The 16,330-nt window shown below is 40.0% G+C and overlaps 1 protein-coding gene across 1 annotated transcript in view; it reads right to left on the bottom strand.

Moving 5' to 3' along the window:
• drpr (multiple EGF like domains draper) overlaps positions 1-16,248 on the bottom strand; it is a 172,068-nt gene extending 155,820 nt beyond the window's left edge. The window contains exon 1 of the mRNA XM_072304112.1: positions 15,783-16,248. The gene's annotated coding sequence lies outside the window, so the exon portion shown is untranslated. The remainder of the gene's footprint in view (positions 1-15,782) is intronic.
• Between the last annotated feature and the right edge of the window lie 82 nt (positions 16,249-16,330).

The following is a 16,330-nucleotide window of genomic DNA, read 5'->3' as shown; positions in this document are numbered from 1 at the left end:
TTGAAGGCGAATTGATATGGCGTTTAAGTCACCTCTTCCAGTTTAGTAAAGACATATTCCTTGAATATGTTCCCAGTATTCGTGAAAATTCACGATGATACAACTATTCGACCACGTGAAAGCTATTGTTGCCTACACTACAAATTGAAGGAGAACTAATATCGCTGTAGAAGGGTTGCTCCCATAGATTGAGGTGCCTATTCCGCAGAACGATCACAATAATTAATGTAGAAAAAAAGCAATTTCTCCAATTCCAATTTCTCAGATAATTTTGTTCATAATTTGATCTAAAAAGTCTGAAAATTTCAAAGAAAAATATTGATAATTTCCTTCAAAAATAAACATGTTTTCGTGGGGAACTTGACAGCTCTTGAATGCTCATACGGCGCTCTTCCTTAGCACTGCAGAATAGACACCCTGATACGGCGTTTTTCCTTGACGCGGCAGTATACTCACTGGAAAAAACCACGTTGGATTTAGAGTCCAGACTCTTGAAAACATCGACAAGAAAAAATACTCTTGATTCAATCAGATTTAAACTTGAATCAAGAACCAAGCCTCTTAATTTGAGCGGATTTCCTTTTGATTTAAGCTTAAATCTGATTGACTCGTGAGTCCTTTTTCTTGTCAATGTTTTCAAGAGTCTGGACTCTAGATCCAATGTGTTTTTTTCCCTGTGTATTCCGACCTCACTCGATAGAGTCCGCAGGAAGAACCCGATTGGACGGCAAAAAAAAACGCATCGCGTTCGTCATCGTAACGAACTTGGAAAACAACACATCACGCAACGAATTGAGGAATAATTGTGTTATTTTCGCCGAGACCTCGCCGCGATTCCCGAGCTCAAAACGTGACACGAAGGCGAAATATTCCGCCACCGATTCCCGCGTACGACCGACAGGATTCCTGCCGTGCGAAGGAAGAACGTCGTATGAGCCCTCAGACGTTGCCAAGTTTCCTGCGATAAAAATAGAAATTACTGGGAAAATTGTGAGGATAATTTTCCAAAATTTTCCGACGATTTTGTACGCAATTTAATCTAAAATATCTGAAAATTTCGAGGAGAAATATGCATGAATGTTGTCAAAAATACACGATTTCTCGAGGGAAATTTGGCAACTATGGAATGCTCATACGGCGTTCTTCCTTAGCACGGTAGATTTTGGTCCGGATCGGTGTCCATTCTCGGGCTCCACGTCGCCGAGGATATTTTTATTCTGCTCACGCCGCGTGGCGTGTCGTGTTTTGCGATAAATCGATGGATCTACCATTTAAACCTATAGAAAAGGACCGATAAAGGGGGTTTGCAACGAACACCTTAATAATCGATTCTCGACCATAGCTTCAAATGGGGAAATATCGATAATAATCGATCATACACGTCGCGCCACTGCGCACTTGTTGGCCGCTCCTAAAAAAAACTAAAACCCGTCGTAAGCTCGGCTAATACTGCCGTGCTAAGGATAGACGCCGTATGAGCTTTCAGGAGTTGCCAAATTTCGCCTGATAAAACAGTAATTTTTGAGAAAAGTTATGAGTATTTATCCTTGAAATTTTCGCATACTTTAAATCTAACTTCGAGTGAAATTCTCTGAAAAATTGGAAGGAATATATCCAATAGTTTCTTTGAAAATTTCAATTTTACTGGAGGAGATTTGATAACGCCATACGGCGTTCTACCTAAGCGAGGCAGTATATTCGCCTGACGTTTGACGAGGCTTATAGATTTTGTGGCAAACAATCCGCAAACATACATGAAAGGTACACAGAGAATATACGTGCTTTCATGAATGCGGAGTTTTTTTTCGGAAAAAAATCGATTTTCGTTAAAAAATCAATTAATTTTGAATCGACCTGAGTGTAAAAAAAAAAATTTCTGAATACAGACTCGAAAAAATCGACTATCTCCTACCAGCTCCTACCAAAAATGTCATTTCTTTTGCAGATGAAAGCAATTCCATTTTCCATGAAATTTCGACCATTTTTTAGGGGTAAAAATCATCACAAAACAAAAGAGGAAAATGTAGGCAAGACAAGCTCAAGTATCTTTTTGATGGTGAGTAAAATTCCATTTTCTAAGAAATTTAGACGATTCTTTAAGGGTAAAATTCATTAAAAAACAAAAGAGGAAAATGTAGGTAGGATAAGCTCAACTCTTTAAGTAGTTCCAAGGAGAAAAAAAATGGAAACATTTGCTCAAATGGCACCTGATTCAGAGGAAGGACAAACTTGTGAGAGAAAAAACTTACAAGGCAGACCAAGTTAGGACATTGAATGCTCGTCGAAACTCACCTGCAACAGAGGAGAAAAAAAATATAATTAGTAATTTATTGTTATTACTTCGATTTCAATGCGTTCAGTTACAACAAAAACCCGTGTGGGCCGATACGCGAATTTTGGATTTTTTTTCTAAACGGAAAAATTCACAATGGTGTATGAAAAATTAAAATATTAAGTTATGTTTTTTCTGAACAATAGACAGGATTGTTTTGAAATGTTTGGACCCAAAATTTCCAAAAATGTAGCTAGTGTTTGAAGAAAATAAGCATACAGTTCATTTCTTTCAGCAAATCCAAGATCTATCAATTATTCATTACGAGGGACCTTTGCGTGGTTGGATGAGTGGTCTTTGTCTCGTCCAACAACGTTTCTTCACTTATCATCATTTTTTAAATACATAATTCATGTTCTTCAAATATAATTCTGTTTCAATAAAAATGACTCACAATCAAGTAACCCCGTGCAATGAGTCTGGAGATAGCCACAGCTCTGAATTCGATATCAATGAACTGAGGTTGATAAGATACGAGTGGTACGAAAAAATCCCCGAGTGGACAAGAAGCTTTCTTTATTCTGCATGAGTCATGGTGACGGAAACGACCCGTTGCAAGTGCATTTTGACGTAAAGGCTTGGTATCTAAACTTCTTGATTTTGCTTTCTTCCCAGATATTTTTCCGAATTTTCCTGATCCTCACGAAAAAATTCCTGGATGAAAGCTCGGGAATTATTTTCTCTTCAATTTTACCCTGGAGTGTCTTCTTGTGTGGAGAAAAATAAATCAATTTTTTTATTTTGGTATTCCCGGTTTTTCCGGGTGCTAGACATCATGAGTGCAAACCACTGATGTATCGTGTAATTTCCTCAAGATATTTGCTGATCTTGGTTAAAAAAAAAAAATAATAAATAAATAAAAAAAAATAATAAAAAAATAAAAAAAACATTACTCTGACAAAGCAATGCCTCCTTTATTTTGGGTTAGTCAGAGTGCCAAACACGCAATCGCAAAGCACATACGGGTTTCAATTGGATATACGTTGTTCTATCGGGTAATTTCCCCAAGATATTTGCTGATCTCGGGAAATAAAAAAAAATCTTACATGGACAAGTCAGAGCTTCCTTCCTTTTGCCGGTGAGTCAGAGTGACACACAAACAAAGCAAAATCATTAGTTCCTTTTGTTGTAAAAACATCGATTCTTAATATGGGTATCGATTGGATTTACGTCGTTCTATCGTTTAATTTTCCCAGGATATTTGCTGATCTCGGCAGAAAGAAAATCGTACTCGGACACAGCAGAATTTCCTTTACTTCGGGTGAGTCAGAGTGACGAACACGGCAAAGCACCATCATTACCTAGTTTCTACAGATGTAAAAACAGCGATTCTTGATACGGGTTTCAATTGAATTTAAGTGGTTTTGGTTTGCTGGGCAGTATTACACCAGTCCATGGAAATATCGATAAGGTGAGTTCCAGGCAGTTGGCGTACGTGACACCTAAGACTATAAGCAAACGTTCCACGTTTACCGTTTGCTGTAAAACCGAAGAGAATGAGAATGATAATGAGCGAAACTTGAGACTGAGATAAATGCAGTGATTCACTCCTCTTAAATGTCACACACTTTTCTTGTGACTTCACGAGGGTGAGACTTGAAGATTCAGGATGTATGGAATATCTACTGAGGTCCGGTTTAGAAGATGCAAACCACCAAAGGTGGTTTGGAAAGAGCGAGCAAAGAAGAGATATCTTTCGAAACACCATTTTTCACAGAAAGTGTTATTGTCATTTATTTATGAGATGGCTTTATAGTTTTAGATACGAACCGTGTACAGCAGAATTTTTTTTTTTTTTTTTAAATGCTTGGATCCGACTGTAGGGAAAAAGACTGAAGCTAGGGCCGCGGTACGTGAACATTCGCTAATTTCGTGAACACAATTATTCCTTGTGTACTGGGTCATTTTCTTCTTTTCCCTTGCTTTCCTCGATTCTCTCTTGCTATAGCCACCCTGATGCATACATTTTCTCTCCTTCTATCGATTGCTTTTCTTTTGTTTTGAGGGACATTGCATCAGTTTCTCTCCAGTGGCGAGGCATGACAATCGACTATCGATTTCATCCCATTTCAATTTGAAATGGGATGAAATGAAAACAGTGGCGTGGCGTGCTTCGATATATATCGACATTTCCCCATTTGAAACTACGGTAAAGAATCGATTATTAAGGTGTTCGTTGCGAACATCCCTGACAATCGATCCTTTTCCACGTGTTTAAATGCAGATCAATCGATATATCGCATGGCACGCCACGCCGTAGATTGAAATTTTCAATCTACGATAGAGAATCGATTATTAGGGTGTCCGTTGTGAACGCCCTGATAATCGATCTTTTACATACGTTTTAATGGCATGTGGATCGATACATCGCAAAGCGAACCATGTCACAATTTCTCTCCGAGACTCGCAATCAGCATCTTCACCCAGTTACATTATGCAGTCAGCGAGATAGTTCCGCATCAAATGGAGCGATCGCTGATCAGCTCCGCTGACTTTTTCTGACTTGATGGAAAAATAACTCGAGTGTTACTTCAGGATTCAGACGGCGCGGCGTTGCCGAAAAAATGGACGTATTTATTTGTGTTTCTCGCATTCCTCTTATATTTAATTCACTAGTCATTACGCAGCTCAACCCCCGAGGGCGCTTCGCGCAATTTTAAAATTTTCTGAGTTTCACGTTGAGTAACCAGTGTAATTATGTGTCCGATTGATGAAAGCAAGGTGGAAGGAATCAGGGGTGTCACTACCGCGGTGGATGACGTCATAAATCCAGGATGTCCACTAACACAGGCTAAACGAAAATCAGTACTTTTACAGTACTTTTTCAGTAAATTCCCGAGAAAATCAGTACCTCTTCAACAGAAAAATTCAGGACTTTTCAGTAGGTACTTCCATTTGACGAAAATCGAAATATTTCAAACTTTGAATTCCTCGCTCAAATTGCGACAAAAATGACAAAAACTTGAAAAAATTCTGGACCTTCTTGCAGTATTTCCACACTTTTTCAGAATTTCCGTACCGGCCTTGAAAGGTCAGTACTCTTTCCGGACGTTCAGGAAATTCCGTAATTCTCGACACCCTGTAAATCGAAATTTTCAAAGCGCGATATCTCGGTTAATATTGAACGTAGAAAGTTGTTATTTGGGCCTTTAGCTAATCTACAAGAATCAAGCATCAAAACACAATTCTGTGACCAGCGTAGCTAGAGACAATTGACTCAAAATCAGATTTTAAGAGATAAAAACTGATCAATAACTAGTGATTCTAGTGCTAATTCACTCTTTAAGATTTCAAACTTGGGTGGTTTGCGTGTGGTTTGCGTTGGGTGTGTTGCCGTAAATATTGCGTGTTCAGAGACAAGAGACCCTCCACTAGTATCTTGGCCATGGTGGAAGCTTTTACTTTCGGGACTTCAATATTCAACTGTTGACCTACCTACTTGGTTTATGGTTAACAACGTGTTGGCAGTTTCGTTTCGCAAACAACCGAAGTTCGGGAAACTTGTTTGGCTCATGACGTCACCCGAAGCTCATCATCCACCATGTAGGTAGGTCAACAGCCGAAAAAAGTGATGACTGTTGCTCCCTTATAATTGTCCATTAGACAGTTTGGAATTCTCGAAAGTAAAAGCTTCCACCTGCCGCCAGCGGGCCGATTACTGAAACTGATAGACAAAGCGATAGACAAAGAAGACATAGGGAGTATAGAGCGATCCTATTGGTTGACATGATTGGTTCGTATAGACTAAGGAAGAAAATGATGGACTAACTGTCAGATTTCTCGTGGGTTGCCGTCAGTTAGTCCATTACCTACCTCCTATGTCCATTGCCACCACGCGTTTCCACCAATAGGATCCCTCCAAATCCCTTTTATCGTCTTTGTCTACAGCTTTGTCTATCAGTTTCAATAATCGGCCCGCTGGGGGCCAGTGGCGAGTCTCTTGTCTTCGAGCGCAACAGACAATGAGCCATTGGGTTAACTTTTCATTTTCATCGGGTCAGTTCTAGTATTTAAGATAACAAACATCCTGATTGGGATGACGAGCGCATAACAGATTCGACATTACAAAGTTGTTCACGCACTGATAACCAAGCACCCGCGGATGCAATGCAAGAAGGATGCTTCGCGCACTGCCTTCCGGATTCACCCATGGCCAGCCACTAGAGGCCACCAACCTCGGTGAGTTTGCTGTGTCCTGTGTCGTTGTTTGTCGACCTCGGACGAGAATAACTAACATACCCACGATCTAAATACTTACAACTGCTTGAAAAATAAACAAAAATTAATGAAGCTGATAAAACTTCAAGCATGAGATTTTGAGGCTACTGCTCGAGTCGTAGGGTCACGTTTTGGCGGTTAATTTTTTTAACAGCTTTCTTTGGGGACGACGTCATTTGCAGGGTTGCCACAGATTTAAAAAATGGATTTCCCTAACATTTCCCGGACAAATTCAAATAAAATTCCATAAAGTAAAATATATTTCCAAATAAATTTCCAAATAAAAAGATATCACGGTTGCCACAGAATTTAGAGAATGAAATTCCCTGACATTTCTTGATTTCTTTGTCACGTAGTGGAAAGATCCCTGACCATTGAGGACATGCAGATGCTTAAGAAGACATGCTTTGAAATGGTTTTCGGGGAAAATTTGTCGTTCGAACACATCAACACGTCAAACCCATTCTAGAGAGGAAATAAAGGTGACTATACAATTTTTCCCCGACATTTTCGTCATTTTTCCTGACTTTTTAAAATTCCCTGACATTTTCCAATTTTCCCTGATTGTAGCAACCCTAAAGTTTGGTCAGACGGTTAAAGAGACATAATTTGAAAAAGTTTTCAGGCAAAACTTGTTGTTCGTGACGTTGAACCCGTTCTAGAAGGCAATTAAAGATGAATTAACAATTTTTCCGAGATACTTGCACCATTTTCCCTGACATTTCCAGGTTCACCCTGACTTTTTAAAATTCCCTGACATTTCCCGGTATTTCCCGACTGTTGCAATCCTATCGATGTATTCGATAATCCCCCACAACAAATGAACTATCATTGATCGTTTTGACGCGTTTTTTAAGACCAGTACTGTTTAAACAGTGGCGTGGCGACCGTGGCGTATACTTTGCGATATATCGATTGATTTGCCATTTAAACTAACGGAAAAAGATCGATAGATAGGGTGATCGCGACGAACACCTAAATAATCGATTTTTCACCATAGCTTCAAATGGGAAAATATCGATATTCGATCATTCACGCTTCGCCACTATATTTAACGACCATGAATCAAATGACGTAGCCACTAAATCAGTTAATTACGGCCACGGGCCGTCTCCATGCGCGATTTCAGCAGTGCGGCATAAAAAATTCAGTAAACAAATATATAAGTAATAAAAATTTAAAAAAGGAAAAAATCCATGTCCTATCTTTTTCCATCCCACACCAAGCGTAAGCAACCAGCTCGAACCGGTGAAAGCCCAGCACGAGTCGAACACTCGAATCAGAGACGGGGACTTAAACCAATTAATGTCGAGCACTTATGGACTCCAACATGGAACACTTAACGGCCCGTGATACACTCTGAAAGGCAGTGGTTGTAGAAGTGGGGGGCTGTCTGATAATTCGGCCACTTGGCTGGTTTAGGACTTGACTCGGACCACGGTTGTGTAAAGTTTCGGCCGCGGTGGGCCCAGCGTTTACGCAGGAAGTGCTCAATGACTGAGGATCGATTCGATTAAAATCTCGGGGCCCATTGCTTTTAATGGAAAGTATTCGATATATCGAACATGCGTACCATCGCTGCGATACATCGATATCGATTGGTTCAACATGCAATCATGGCCTCAAAAGTCAACCGAGTAATCTGTAAGAGAGGGTTTTAGTGATTGATTTTTGATTCTCATGTGTATGACTAAATGACAAGGAAAAGTGAAATTGTTAGGAATTTCTTCTTTTGCAACTTTTCTAACTTTGATTCTAAAATTTTAAATCAAAGACAATTTTGTTCAGTAATGTTAAACATGTCTTTGAACACTTTGTCACTGCCCCCTCATTAGGTCCTTTTATTTAAGTCAGTGCGTTCCAAGGCGCCCGCTCATAATTTCTCGCCCAAAATTCGGGCGGAAAAAACTGATGGAAAATTTTAATTCTGACTGGTTCCTCGCCTCTGTTTCTATTATTTGGATATCATTTCAATTATTTAGGATCTGATTCCCCTCTTAAATCGTGCCTCAATCCTCCCAAATTAGAACGAAAGATTCAACATAAATCGCTCGTAAAGAATAGCCAACTCATTTAGTGCGATTGACGAAATCAGATAGACGCCACACAGCGCTCGATTAGCTCCTGCGGGTTGATCTATAAACCGTTATCGAACGTTGTCATAATTGTCATCACTATCGATCGATACATCCCTATCTTGGAAATGCTATTCATCGATGGAAGTCGTTTAATAACGATCCAACAATCGACTCAGAGCTGCAGTCACAGTGGGTGTAGACGATAACGAGCATAGATAGGAGTGTGGTATCGTGGTATCGGTTTAGGGGTTATATAGGAAGCAAAATACGCAAAGTTCTAGTGTAGATTGTAGTGTATGTATTGTGATTGTGTAGTGGTACCTTATAGCGAAAACAATGGCGTGGCAAAAAATTGCGGAGGCCTCCTGGAAAACTGCAGAAGCCTGGTGCAATTTGCACCCGTGTCTCCAGGTTTTTAAGACCGCCGGAAAAGTTAAGAAAAGCGAGCTGTACATGATGTAGCGATCGACCTGGCAAACTGCAGCATGTCAGTTGGTGCGGTAGCGAACGGTATAACTGAATGATTTATTTGCGGCCTTGATTAGAGCAACGGCTGCAACGGCCGACCAAGCAGCATCCTCTCATTCAAAGTCTTTAACTTTCATTCGTTCCTCTGCGTGGCATGAACCACGTTTACATAACACACAATAACCTAATAAAATCTGACGGTGGGCGGGATTTCGTGAAGTTTCCTTATTGGTAAGAAAAAGTCCCCGAATAAGCAAGTATGCCTCGATTTGCTGAGACGGACCACTCAACAAGGTACAAATTAAAACAGTCTAAAACCAACATGTTTCTCAACCAAGATTTCACGTAGAACACGATTCTAGCATTAAAAATTACACTAGAAAAAAAAAAAAAAAAAAATACACATTGGATCTAGAGTCCAGACTCTTGAAAACATTGACAAGAAAAAATACTCTTGATTCAATCAGATTTTTGCTTGAATCAAAAGGAAATCCGCTCAAATTAAGAGTCTTGGTTCTTGATTTAAGCAAAAATCCGATTGAATCAAGCGTATTTTTTCTTGTCGATGTTTTTAAGAGTCTGGACTCTAGATCCAATGAATTTTTTTCCAGTGTACTGAAACAACCTCTTAATTAAGATATTAACGTTTTTATTACATATGGGTCACGTCAACTTTGGACTGTTCGGTCACAGGGAACGCAATACTCAACGTGAGTTAAATCGCGCCTTACAACGATTTTCGTGGGCTTCTCAATCGAGCATTGTTCCTTTCCCATCCTTTATCGTTCAAAGTGTAAACAATTTGCTACAGCTGAGCCAAAAGATTCCCGACTAACAATGAGTTGAACGGCTACCGATGCATTAGCAACACCGGGCACGATCGGCCCAGTGGCCCGTGGTGGGTGAAAAATTGAAATTAATCAGTTCAATCAGTTCCAGAAGAATCAGGTCAGAATAAAATGATCGCCCCCTCACTCGCCGCTGTCTGGACCTCCGCGCCCGTGCGACGAAGCGGTCTAGTTCACTGACTTTATTGCAGGTCTTTGTCTTCTTTTTCGATTGTTTCTATGCAATGCAATCAACTCGACCGGAATCTAACCGAAATCAAACCGGGCTGAGATTGTTGTACACCTACCATGAAAATCGGAACTTTTCAAATAATCGAAACTTTTCCGGAATCCTCTGAATTCCCGGAATTTTCAGCTGTTTTCGGAATTTCCTCGTTTGCGGTTTTTCGCCTGTTTGACCATTTATTTGATCAAATTTAGGGGCGTTTTGATCAACTTTGACGATCTTCGGAACTAAATCCGGGCGAATTACGGAATTTTTCTCGGAGCTTTTGCAACTAAGAATATGTTTCCAGAAATCGGAATTATTTCGGAATCTTTAGATAAAATAAAAAGGCAGCGCTGCCTTGTTCTGCCTTAAGTAAAAGCTCAATGACCTAACCTCAAAATGGAGATGTTGCATGTGTGAGGAATTTGCGATTTCACTGTTGATTCTTATGTAAAAGTTAGAGAGAAACACGATGGTGCTACTGGTTTTCTCTGAAATCATCTTCCAAGCTCAAAAACAGCTAGCTCTCAAGTTGAGGCCAAAATGGAGGGGATATCCCACGCTATCCTGAGAGTCCACCTGTACATCAAAACAACTCTCCATGCAAAGATAGGGAGCAAATACATTAGCAGGGCTTCCACTTTATTCGGGGACTCCAAAACTGAAAACACGGCAACCCTGCTAAAGTATTTGCTCCCTATCTTAGCATGGAGAGTTTGTCTTGATGTAGAGGTGGACTCTCAGGATAGCGTGGGATATCCCCTCCATATTGGCCTCAACTCGAGAGCTTTTTTTGAGCTTGGGAGTTGATTTCAGAGAAAACCAGAGGCACCATCGTGTTTCTCGCGAACTTTTACAGAAGAATCAACAGTCAAATCGCAAATCCCTCACACATGCAACATCTCCATTATTGATATGTCCGTCTTATAGTAGACACTCTAGACTGAATGAAGGATGATAAAAACTGGGTTACACGCAGGGAGACAACCTGGGCGTACGGTACGGACACCAAGAGCGAGCCAGCTCGAAAAGTTAAAACGGATGTGACATAATTCATAACCGCAACGAAGCGTCCCATCTTGATGGCGCGGGACCCGCCGCGACATCCCTCCTGGAAGGCGCCCATTTTTTACCCGCCGTTTGTGTTTTTTTCTAATTACCCTGACACTTTCTTAATCGCTCAGACGATTAATTAAATCGCTTCGCAGCGTCACACGTCCGCGAATGACTCCAACAGCTGCGCGCATTTTGATTTCGAGTTGATTCTTGGAAAATTTCTGCACCCTCCCCCCCTCTTTCAAAATTTTTTTCGCCGGATCCGTGACTTCCTGTCTTGAGCTGAGAGGAAAGGAGTTTTTTTTCTGCATTGATTTGGTTTTTTCGCATGTCAGATCGTACGGTATAGCTCTGCCGTGCTAAGGAAAAACGCCGTATGAACATTCGAGAGTTGCCAAATTTCCTCCGATAAAATGTTTATTTTTGAGGAATGTTATGAATATTTTTCCTTGACATTTTCAGGAACTTTAGATCGAAATACGAACAAAATTCTCTGAAAAATTGGAAGAAAAATATTCATAAGGTTACCAGGGAATCCGTGTTTTATCGAAGAAAATTTGGCAACGCCTGAAGGCTCATACGTTGTTTTTCCTTAGCGCGGCAGAGCTGCGGTGTAAATTTGATACATGTTACACGGTTGCCGATTTTGACTCCGAATGCACCATGCACCATTTCTGCCGTACTTATTGTAAGGAAGAACGTCGTAGGAGCCTTCAGACATTGCCACGTTTCCGCCGATAAAAACCGAATTTACTGGGAAAATTGCGAATATTATTTTCCAAAATTTTCAAACATTTTGTACGCAATTTAATTTGAAGTATCTGAAAATTTCAAGGGAGAATATGCATGAATGTCGTCAAAACTACATGTTGTATGTGGCAGGAAAGTTGGCAACTCTCAAAAGTTCATACGGCGTTCTTCCTTAGCACGGCAGAATTGAGAGCTCATTAGGTAAAAGGACGTATAAGGCTTGCAAAACTGCTTCTAACTCATTTGCTTCTTCAAAAATGTAACTTGGCGCGTTTCAGATGAAATCAGTCTATTCCTGTTAAATTATGATTTTCTCGGAAATCGGCAACGTGCAATACTTTCAGTGGCGTGCTTAGCGATACATCGATTGATCTGTCATTTAAACCCATGGAGAAGGATCGATGTCCGGGGTGTTTGCAACGAACACTATGATACTTAATCGATTCTTTACCATAGCTTCAAATGGGGAAATGTAGATAATCGATCATTCACGCCTCGCCACTGAATACTTTTATCTCGTGCGGTTATTGCACGTCCTTAATTTTTTCATACATTTTATTTGCGCATCATGTTCTGCTCTAATCACTGTTGATATCCGTTTCCTGTTGGTTTTTTTCGATATTAAAATCATATACACTCATGTTCGTTCCTAGTTGCGCGGCGTTTTGCGATATATCGATTGATCTGCCGTTTGTACACAAGGAAAAGGATCGATAAACAGGGTGTTCGCAACGAACACCTTCATAATCGAATCTTTACCACAGATTCGAATGGGGAGATATAGATAATCGATCATTCGCGCCTTGCCACTGTTCGTTCCTGATTATTGAGTCTTCCACTCTTCCCGATAAAAAATGTCCGTCTGGCGGGATGCGCGCGCGCCAGTTGTCTGGAAAATCTCGGCTGTTGAGAAATCAGGAACACTGAATTGGATTGCGTTTTGCGAAAAGGAACCAAGAGCGTTCCAATATCGCTAAAATTGAACATCCTTTTTTCCCTTCAAATATAAACTGATCATCTAAATGAGTTCAGCCCAGGCCCGCCACATCCCATCTCGGGCCCTGGTGCCAGATTTCTGGCCCGGGCCCCTAGCACAGAGGGGGGTCCGGGGGGCCTCCCCCGGGAAATTTTTGAAATTTTAAATATATTTGGACGCATTTTGAAGCTCTTATGATGGAGATTTTCCATCAATTTCTGCAGAATAATTACGCTTTTTTTTACTTTCAGCACCAAATACTTTCGAACTGTTGCATTCAAAACATCTATAAAAATTTTTTTGAGGGGGGCAGATGATACTTTTCAATTCTAGGGGGAGCCGGGCCCCTGGACTCCCCTTTTGTACGTCTATGGCAAGGGAGTTGAGCCATTGAAGTCGAGAATGCCCGGACAGGGGCCTCTTAGCATCCGACAACAGAAGAAAATGAAACGCAGTTACTCAAAATATCATTCTACTTATACTCAAAAATCTTGAAAATAGATAGAATCTCTAAAAAAGTAAGACAAATTTTATATTGCCCTAGCGTGTATTTGAAACTTCATTCATCTTGCGGAATTTTTAGGGCCATTTTTTCACTTTTCCTTACGAGACAAGGATTACACATGAATTCGTAGGGGATTGTCACCTGCGTCACGGGCCCCTCCAGGGCCCGGGCCCCGGTACCGAGGACCCAGTATCCCCCCCCTTGTGGCGGGCCTGGTTCAGCCTTTACTCCCAATACACTATAAATTCAGGACAAAAATACTTTTGTAAGTAAATATAATTTTCAGCATGATTTCAGTCATTCAATTGCAAAAAATGTAAGTTGCACGATCCTAGTAACATTGGAATGCTCTTGGGGTTTGTTCCAATTGGATAACAAAAACTTAACCTGGCTGGCTAGTTCAACTGGTAGAACTAACGAACTGGTATAATATAGACCGGAGGGACAAAAGTCAACCTTAATATCTCAATCAATAGGCTTGAAGACTATCTCATTTGAATGGGCAGAGACACAAGCTCATCCTTCCAATAATCAATCTGGCACTGTTTTTTGAGTAAATATTTGCAAGCTTTGCAGATGAACTGAAGTGAACTTTCTGATATTTGATGAGAACAAACTATTGCTGCTGATAATGGATAATGAATTGGAATTTGTTATTTGGATATCCGTGTCACAAAATATATCTCGAGAACTGTCTCCAAACTGTCTGTAGAGAGTCTACTTGGAGGCAAAAAATTACTACTCATTCAAAACCCTTGCAAAATATTCGTAGAGGGAAGTTTCTTCAGAGAAATTCTCAAATTATATGAATTTTAATTTGAGTCGTTACCTATTGTTGGACTAATATTAAAAGTCAAATGCGTTTCTAGCCAAAAAAAGTCAATATCAAGGAAAACGCACACAGTAATTATTCATCTGTCTTTTTGAGAAAAGAGAGTGCAAAGTGGGATATCTGGTGCTTTGTCTCCTAAAATACGCCTGATGATGGGTTGATCGCATAAGTATGGATGACCATTCAGATTGGTATTATTTGCGTTAGATTTCACTTGATAAAACACTATCGGCTGAGAGGTTTGCAAAATCCAACAATTTAGCTTCTAGCTCAAGAAAGAATGTAGTTCTGTCCGTTTTAACTGGTGTTGAAGGTAAATCATCACATTTCAGTCCGGAATATCAAAATTATCACATTTTCAATTAGTATACTGTAAATTAAACCAATTCCTACTTAGCATCCCTGGCCATGTAAGTAATCATGTGAGTGTGTTAGTAATTTATGCAACTCTGATTGTAGGATGAAATGTAAACATTTTACATGGATTTATAAGCGTCTCTTTCAGCATTGTATGGCAGTAATAAACACTGCGGAAGGAAACGTTACCTGTATTGGCAAATTTTGAATAAATTTTCCCTTCTTTTAGAATGAGATTCTAGGATACAAATTTTTTTCATTTGATCCAACTTGCATAGAAATTCAACTAAAAATTTCATGCCCGGAACTAATACACTTTCTCAAGTAAAAATAACAATTATTGAGGTCCACCCTTTATAATCCTGTATGTTCTCCGCAGCTTTGACCAGATAACTTCAAACGACCAGGTATAGGTAGGTGGCATTGATTAAATTGGTGAACAGGGGGTTTGCTGTGGGAACAAACTGAAATGTCAATTCGTAGATTGGCCAAAGTCATCCTTCAAAGCACTCCGTTAAGGTAAAGTCTGAAGAAGCTGGTAGGTGTAACGCAGCATACTTCATTTATGTATGATATTAAACTGAGCTTCCAAGCTTATTCAAACAATTACTGCCTGTTAAAATTTCAAATACCTTGTTTGTGCTATCTCAATATTGCATTTCAGCCACCTGTTGGAGTCGCTAAAAGGTACTTCAAAGCTACAGAATAGATACCCTGTAAAACTGAAAGATGGTGTGGAAAAAATTTTACCCTGGATTAAGTTAATGGGTGTCCTGAAAGACAGCAACCCCGCAATTAATAGGACAAGGTCACAGTTTGCGATGGAAATGGAAAAAGCAACACCTCACCCTTTCGAAAGCTGTGTTCTGGATTCCTAGGTGTGATTGAAATTAAAAATTCAGTTCTCCATTTGTGCGCTCAATTTTCTTGCAGTATTTCAAGAGAGGAAAAAACTTGCTAAAACATAAGCTCTCAATGCCAATACTGATTTCTGACCGCACGCAAATGAAGAAATTCCAACAGGATTCAATCAGTGAACAAGTCATCAGAAGTGATGAACACAGAGTGCTGTGTTTTACCAGACAATGAGTTACAGGGTGTAATAAATAAAACATTTATAGACTTAAAATTCTAGATTGAATGAAAATGCTCACCTTCTAGGTATCACAGAATGAGTCCAGGTATCCAGAGATTCAACAGCATTCCAGAAGAAAACACACAAAAGATGGTTCACAATAAATTATTCACTTCTCTGACCACTGCACAAAAAACGCACAACCACTGTGATAAACTTCAATTTTAATGAAATTGAAATTGGAATCCGACTGAATGAAGTGTGATGATTACTTTGGAGGGATCGTTGAATGCAAGAGGGATTCAGACTGTTACGTACATACGGAAAGATACGGCAAAAGACAGAAGATCGAATGAAAACCAGGCACTTTTAAACACAACTAATAAAATAATTTGATTCCACAGATAGCGAAGGATTCACGAGGACGAAATCGTATCATTTACTAGGAGAATATTTGTTTCCAAGTCTAACGAAATTCCGCCGAACTTCCGAGCGAGGAAGAGTTTTCGAAACTGTTGAAAAAACAAAACACGAAAACAAGTAACAACCTGCATGCGTACGCGGGGAGGGGGGCCCCTCAGAATCCCCCTTTCCCATCTCCCTCCCATTCCCCAGACAGTCCACTGT

This window comes from Bemisia tabaci, chromosome 9 (genome assembly GCF_918797505.1).
Source record: "Bemisia tabaci chromosome 9, PGI_BMITA_v3".
Taxonomy (NCBI): Eukaryota; Metazoa; Arthropoda; class Insecta; order Hemiptera; family Aleyrodidae; genus Bemisia; species Bemisia tabaci.
This window is presented reverse-complemented; position numbering and strand designations above follow the sequence as displayed.